Consider the following 9120-nt stretch of genomic DNA (forward strand, 5'->3'; position numbering starts at 1 on the left):
TATAAATAGTAGAAGATAGCACTAACTACTTTATTATATTTAATAAATAAAAGCTATTTCCTATAGAGTAAAACTACTTAATATAAGAGAAAAAGCTACTGGTAATAAAGGAGGCGCTATAAACTTAAGACTACTATATTAAAAATAATACTATTATAATTATTATTATAGATTATAAGAGCTTATAATATTTATTAATAATAAAGATATACTTTAAGAGACTTATATAATAGATTAATAAGTTTAGTAGATATAATCTAAAGATTTATTACTAAAAAGAGATTAAAGTAATTATCTTTAATACTATTAGTCACTAACCTAACTTTATTAAAGATAAGCCTAAGGATAAGGTAGAAGATATAATTTAATAAGAGTAGTAATAAATATTTATAGCCTCTTTATTAGTACTTTAAGGCTACTTAGAGGAGGAGTGGCTAAAAGGTATAATAATATATCTAGTAATAAGTAAAGCACCTATATACTAGGGTCTTTAATATATAATTAAAAAGATAGCTTCTAACTTTTACTTAATAAAAGAGAATAATAATAAGCTAAAGTATATTTATAATAACTATAAAGTACTATATCTCCTAGTTCCTTTTTACATAGACTTTATTAAGTGAATATATAATGAATTTAGACACCTTAGACACCTAGGACTTATAGGTGTTATTTAGCCCTAAGGATAGTGACTAATAATATAAGCTAATATTAAATAATACGTCTAAGACTACCCTATATATTAGATATTATAAGGCTTATAGGAGGACCTCTAATATAGATACCTTAATTTATTAATAATAGTCTTACTATTTAAGAGATAGGCTATTAACTTAATTAGGCCCCTATCACTAACTCCTAATAATAATTAATAGATTATTATAATAATTAAGTATATAATAGGTTAGCTAGTGGCCCATATAGTCCTAGAAGATATAATAAAGATAATCACTAAATTTCTATATAATAAAGTCTTTATAAATTATAGTGCCCCTTATAAGCTCTTATTAAATAATAAATCTAATTTACTTATAGTAGTAGTCTAATACTATCTAAAGATCCTATAAATAAGATACTAGATAATAATACTATATTACTTATAGATAAATAGTAAGGTTAAGAACCTTAACAGCCTCCTAGGTTAAATACTTATAAAGTATATTATAGAGAAACTAATAAAGATTTAGGATAAATACCTCCTATAGGCCTTCTTTACTATATATATATAGATCTATATAATAATAGGAAAAAGCCCCTTCTACCTTTTATATAGTATTAACCCTTATATCTTAAGTAATAATAATAAGAGACTGGTGAATGGCAACCTTATAGAGGTGAAGAAACAGCTTTAGCAGGTTAATTATATTTAATTACTAATAAATAAGCTATTATTAAATTATATAATAAAGATAAAGATAATATATAATAGCCTAGTAATAAAAATAGGCTTTAAAAAAGGCGACTAGGTATTAATTAAGAATAAATTATTAAAGAAGCTAGAGAGTAAGTGGTTTAGTCTATATAAGATACTAAAAATATATCCTTTAGATATATATACTCTTAAAGAACCTGGCAGATAAGTACTACAAAACCTAATTAATAGTTAATAATTAATTATTATTAAGATAGATAAATTAAGTTAGCTATAGATATTAATAATAATATAATAGGCACTATACTAGTAGGATATTATACTTTAGTATTTAATTAAAGTAAAGAAAATCCTAGAGGAATAGAAACTACTGCCGCCCTCCTATAAAGAGTTATTAATAATTATAAAAAAAGAGTAAGTAGTAGTAGAGAGATAATAGATAATAGAGTATTTAAGGGAATACTTAAGAATAAGGAGAGGAGAGGTTAGTAAGGATATTAATAATAATACTATTATAGAGTATATAATTAAAAAGACTTAATAAAAGGCATAATAAAAAAAGTAAAACCCCTTAATAAAGATAGTAATCTAATAATAAAGAGACTAATAGAGGAAGATATTAATCTCCTTAGGAAGCACCTCTAAATAGGAGGTATCTAAAAAAATAATATTTAATAATAATATATCTAAAGATGATTATAGTAATAATAATAACTAAAAGACTAATCCTAAACTATAGAATATTAATACCCAGAATAGCATTAACTTTAATAAACTATTTATAGTAGTTATCTAAATAATTATAAAATAAGGTAAGAAGGCAAAAAATAAAAAAAAAAAAAGCCTATACCTAATTATATAAATAAGAGGTAAAGAGATCACCCCTTAAAAAGTATTAAAAAATATTAAGAAGAAATTTATTATAAAGTTTATTAAAAAAAAAGAGACTAGCTATAAAGAGTTAATAATAATACTTTAAGATATAGATACTAATTACTTCTTATAATAATACTTCTTTATATATAGAAGATACTCCCCCTATAGATTCTTCTTCTTCTCTTTCTTTGCGGCGGCAGCAGTAGTAACTAATATACCCTTATAAGCCTTAAGGGCGGCCACTTACTAATATATATTAATAATAGCCTAATAAATCTTTAGTAAATTATTAATATTAGTATTTAATAAGAAGAATAAAATAATAAGAGAAGTATTATTATAATTAATAAATTAAAAGAAACTATTAATTAAATCCTCCTAATAAGTATCTATAGCCTCCCTAACCTTTTAACCTATAAAGTTAAAATAATAAACTAGAAACTCCCTAAAATAACATGCTATATCCTTATAGGAAATAGTTAAATACTAGAGTAATACCTTTAGGGGAGTAGAACCTAAGATAGTTTAATAAAAAGTTAACTAAGCCCCCTTTATAGCTAAAATAATAAGAGTACTTAATTATAAGCTAGCTAAAGCGGCGCCAGCACTAGTAGTAGATAATAAGTTTAATAAAACTAAAAAAATAGTAGAAAATATAATAGTTAATACTAAATTAATAATAGGAGTAATAAAAGTAATAAGAGTAATAAAAGTAATAAATAATAAAGTCCTCTTCTTCTTAACCTTCTTTCTTTTCTACTACTTCTTATACTTATCTTTTTTCTTTTACTTTTTATTATTATTATAGTTAATACCTATAATATATTAGCAACTAGCAATAAAAAGACCTAGAAGAAATAAATATAAGTTATAATTAGTACTTTTATTATAGAAAAGATAGTTTATATATACCTTAATATAATAAACCTAATACTTATCTTTATTAAGCTCCTTAATAGGAGGCATAATATAAATAGTCTAGAGACTATTATTATAAGTATATTTTAAATAAGGATTAGCTATTATAGGTCTTTACTTAAAAATAATAGTAGTAAAGAGCTTTAATATATAACTTAAGACTAATATTTAACTATCCTAAAAGAAGTCCTAATATATATAAATAATAAGGAATAAATAAATAAGCTTATAATTATTAAAGGAGATTATATGCGCCTCTAAGGGAAGTTTAGTTTCTATTATTATTAGCCATATTTTACTCTCTAGATTAATAAACTTATAATAAATAATAGGTGCTAAATCATTATAACTAGCAACCTACTTTAAATAATAAGAGCTTAATAGAGGCTAAGGGGGAGACTCCTTAATAGATAATAAAAGAGTCCTAGGAGGCACTAGACACTTAGTCTTTAATAATTAATAAGAATAATTAAACTTATAATAAAAATACTAGATAGGGGACTTAGAGTCCTTAAATTCACTATTAGAAGCTATTAGTATAAGATAGTTATAAGGAGTAATAATAGTAAGAGGGGGAGTAAAGGAGGAATCACTAATAAATAAATAAAAAAATATACTCTTTATTATAAATAAAGAGGTTATAAGATTATTTAATAATAATAATTATAAATATATCTTATGCCCTCGCCTAGGACTAGGCGACCCTCTATTAATTAATAAGTAATTAATAAAGTAATTAAAGAATAAGTCTTTATTCATTAACTATAGGCCCTTATTAAATAGGATCTATAAGTTACCTATTAATAACTAATTCATCTTAATAAGGCCCTAAAGGGAGGATTAAGACTTTATAAATAAAGTTCTAATTAAATAAGAGAGGATATAATATTATAAGTAAATAATATTATAAACTCCTATATAGCTATAAGTAGGATCACCTTAGTAGAATACTAAGATGCCTACTCACTAATAATATAAGATCTTCTAACCCTAGTAGAGTGGTTATATAGAGTTTTTACTCTATACTAGAGATTAATTAATTCTATAGAGTTCTATCACCACTAGGTCACTCAGCTTTTAATAAGCTAAGGGGAGGTATATAGATACCTTCCCTCTAACCTATAGTAGTGATGGAATAGAGATTTCTTAGAGACCATTAGCTTTCGAATATCACACTAGTATTTAAGGGCTTCCTTATTTAATTTCCTTTTTACCACTAATACCTTCTTTTTCTCTATTATATACTTTTAGTAGAGGACTTCTTTATCTTAAAAGTATTCTTTAACCCTTTAGAGCCATTTATAAGCCCCTTTATTATAATATTTTTTATTATATTTTAAGATCTAGTTAATTTTAAAGATTTTCTAGTATATCCTTAATTTAAAAGAGTTTTTATTAAAATTATTTAATAAGGTTAAGTTTATCCTCCTTATAATATTAGTTATAATAAATATATTTTTATCTTTATATAAGGAAGTGCCCCCTAGTTTTAGAGTAGTTAAGATATTTATTAGCTATTAATATAAAGTTTTATTTTAGGCTTATATATCCCTTATTTATATCTTAGCTTCTATTAATTATTACTAGTTTTTAATATCTTAGACTTATAGTTATTATATTAGTTCTTATATAACTATTATTAAGAGGTGGCCTCTAATAATAATATATAAAGACTATATAATTTCTTTAATATTTAAGGTATTAATATTCTAGTCCTTATTAGGTATTTTTTTAAGTAGTTTTTAACTATTATTTTAATAATTTTAAAGTATCTTAAGTAAATATCTTTTTCTTTTTTTTACTTTTTCTCTTTTTATATCTTTTTCTCTTAGTTATAATTATTTTCTTTTATACTACTATTTTTATTTATTAGGCTTTTTTATCTTTTTTAATAGCATAAAGGAGCCTCCTACTTATATAGAATAAATCTTTTTAATAAGATATATTATTAAATATAAAACTTAATATAAAAGTGCTTCCTCTTTAGCTATTTATTATTTTTTATATTTTATATATTAATTAGGGAGCTTACTCCCTAACCCCTATTATAGGCTAAAGGATATAAGAAAGGATCTAAAGGATCTAAGGAAAGATCTAAGGGATCTTTTCTTTTACTTAATAGCCTCCTTTACCTTACTATCCTCCTTATAGTTAGTAGTTAACCATAAGGTAGGACCCAGTTATTATATAGTGATATTAAATATAGCATATCTAATATCACAATATATTATAAGATTTATAGCTAGAAATAATTAATTATAAAATATAAATACTTAATAATATATTTATATAAGATTAAAGGTAGAAAACCTTAAGATAATAATTAAATAAGCTTATTAATAATATAATTATTATAACTAAAAGAAATATAGCTAATACTTATCTATATAGCTTTTATATATATATATAATAATAAGATATATTATAAAAAAAAAAGATAAAATTATAAATACCAGTTAAATACTTTATTAAATAATTAGTATTAAATAATATTTATATATAGGACTAAATAGTATATATAATATATTTAGTATATTAATTATAAATTATAATAAAGCCTAAAGACCTAAAGGCTTTAAATATAAATAAATAGCTATATTAAAGCTAGATGTCACTACCCCTAGATAACTAAAAGAAGATACTTAAGTATTAATATAAGAACTAGTTTATTAAGGCTATAATAATTAAATATAATAATTTATCTAAATATAAAATATTCTAGACTATTAAATAACTAAATAATATTATAATTATTCTACTTTAATAAGTATTTACTTATAAATTTAATTTAGATAGTTACCTAATAAAGTTTAACACCTAGCCAATTGCAATGCATTAGGAAAAACCACAGGTCATTTTATTCAACTTTACCTTGACTACCCTTAATATCGTGTCTTGCCCTATCAGCCACCATTTCTTGTTTTTCTGGATTCATGGCTCAATCCAATGCCTTATTTGCCTCTCTGTCTCACTCTCTATCTCTCATATTCCATCATCCCTTTTACGTTAGAGATTTCGCTGGAGCGAAGCCATTTAGGTATCCACTGGATGAGAAAGAAATATTTGCCCCCTTTCTTTGATTGCTCCAGGGAAGCATCAGTCTCTTCCCATAGGAACAATTAAAGTCGGCTTTGTGCTTGGTGTTTAATTCCCATGGTTTCTGCTTATTAATCCTCATTTCCTCCTCCAGTTTCTCCAGTTTCTCCTTTGGTTCTGACTCTTCACTGCTATCTTCACACACCTGCAATTTAAGCCTACTTGGTAGTCTCTGGAAGAGAAACCCCTCTGGTCATTTAACTAGTAGTGCCTATCTCCTTATACGCGGGTATTAACTATTGAAGAGCTGGTTTTTCAGCATGTTAGAAAGCTGCATATAGAGTTATATTAAGAAGATTCCTCACTTATAACTTAATCCATAGGAGAAGGATAAAGGTTGGAGCCTTTAAGCCTGTTAACAAGCTCCCTTAAACCTGTTCAACTGAATCCGAAGGATGTCATTTCTCTTTAGAGTGATTAACTAAGTCTCTATATTTAGTATCAGCCCAGGCCGTCCTGGCTGAAGCATTCTAAAGCTTTAGTTTTAAGTCGCAACTATATTAGGGTTTCTTGAATTATTATAGTATCTATAGTCAACTTTAACTATTAGTTACTACGCAATTGTGGCACTGTCCTCTGCATTAATCTAGGCAGAGCTTATTTCACTAAATATAGGAGTAATACTATATCTTATAAGAAGACTATTAATTAGATCTAGGCGTTAATGATAATAGTATAATTACTTCCTGGCAGCCCTATTCGACGTCTTAGCTAGTTACACTCATCATCGCTATTTCCCCTAATCTTATATATAAAACAGCACTATATTTATCGAGCTCTGCTGGCCAATATATATACATTATAAATAGATATATGGCGGCTAAGGGGATAGGAAGAGCTGCATGCGAGTCTCTCAAGTGATGCCGACCAATCCATATACATTCCTTATAGTGATATAATGGCTGAGGCGCAAGGAAGAGCTGCTGGCAAGTCACTCAAGTGCTGCCGGCCAATCCATATACATTGTTGGTGATTATATGACGCCGAGGCACGAGACAGAGCTGCCGACGAGTCTCGCGAGCGGTACTGCTAGCCAATCTATATGCATTATTGGTGGTGATATGGCGGCCAAGGGGCAAAGAAGAGCTGCCTGCGAGTCTCTCGAGCGTTACCGGTCAGTCCATCTGCATTCCCCATGGTGATACAACGTACAGGCATTCACCTAGGATTATAACAGGCGCCGAGGCGGACGGCACCAACAGGACTGACTCTCGCCTTTAGAAGATATAAACTCCCTCAAGAACCCCCAAACCTTAGGAGGCCCTCAGGCTTCATCCTCTGTGCATCTCTACCCATTTCAAATATGTCCTTTTTTCCAGACCGGCCTCTTCTCTTCTATGGTTCGGGAGAAGATCCGATTATCTTGGATAATCAGGATGACTCTACTGGCGACGAAGACTTTAAAGTGATTAATATCTATATTGATCACGCCCCTCCAGCCAGCAATGAACAGCCTGGGGATTCGTGGGGAAATCGATATGCCTTGACTTGGCTGGACACGAAGAAGACGAGTTATCTGGATCAAGTGAAGGTAAGTCTATGTCATGTAGGATCACGTGTCCCTAGGCCGGGTCCTTACAATGCTACCAAAATGTTTATATATATAGTTTCATTGATCTTCATTTTCTTCTTATTTGACTCTAATTACTGTTGAGCACAGAGAGATAATGTATGAATTATGCTGAGGAAAAGAAGAAGAATGCCTTCGTAGCCAAATTTATTCGGAAGCATGGTCTATCCAATGCTTAGCGAGGAAGGAGCTTTATATAGCCCTGAAAAACCTACATTGCATGGCTGTAAGATCTCCCAAGTCGTTTGTATGCGGTCATATCATATATATTGGCCGGATACCCAATATGCCTGCAGCATCTGCGACCAAAGTACTGGTTGTTACAACCCTGGGATCTCGTGCCGTCAACTTACCCTATCGAACGAGGTGAAGGCGTCCCTGACGTCTTCCTTCCTAGTCTTTTAGTAACCACTGGGCTCGGGTATACTTCACCTAGGCGGACCACAGCCACGTGCTGTATTCGGTCCCTTTGGTACTGAGTGGGTGCGAGTAAGAGAGTGAGAAGCAAGGCCCTTATTCCTACGTATAGGAATAAGTTATAGAGTGGAATGAATCGAAATGGTACTCGAGTAATTGATAGTTATATATAAGAATCATGAATAACTAAATACACTGGTAAATGAGCGTCCTTATAAAGTTCCTCCATCACAGCGCCTGCTATGATATCAAACACGTGACCACTGAGTCAGCCTTGTTCCTTCCAATTCCTCGGACCGGAAGTTGTCTGCCAACCATTCTGCCTGGTGAGACCGCTAATGCGACAAGGGTCATAACACTGGTAGATTGCAGATGAGATGCATGGGTTTTGGTCGAGGATAAAGCATTTCCTTTTACACTTTTTAGAAACTAGATAGCAAGAGATAAACATATGACCTACCAACTCTTCCTGGGATGCAGGCCAGAAACCCAGAAAAAGTGCCTGACTTTAGAGAAAGTACGTAGTGGCCCGAGGGGTTTAGTAACAACATGGTTAATAATCCAGTATTAATAATAATAGTAAGCATATAGATATATAATATATTATAAATAGTATTTAAGCTAGTATTATAATTTATAAACTAGTTTTAAGGTTGTGGTATGGTTATAAAATAGTTATAATAGTTATAATATAGTTATAGTAAGGTTATAAAATAGTTATAAAAGATAATTAATAATAAAAAATTAATATAAATATTAATATTGTTCACTACCACAATTAATACAAGAAAATTATTAGTTATTAAGAGAGTTTTAAATAATTATATATCTATTATATATCTATTATATATTTATTATTAATAGTAGTAAA

Source organism: Penicilliopsis zonata (genome assembly GCF_001890105.1).
Source record: "Penicilliopsis zonata CBS 506.65 unplaced genomic scaffold ASPZOscaffold_50, whole genome shotgun sequence".
NCBI classification, from domain to species: Eukaryota; Fungi; Ascomycota; class Eurotiomycetes; order Eurotiales; family Aspergillaceae; genus Penicilliopsis; species Penicilliopsis zonata.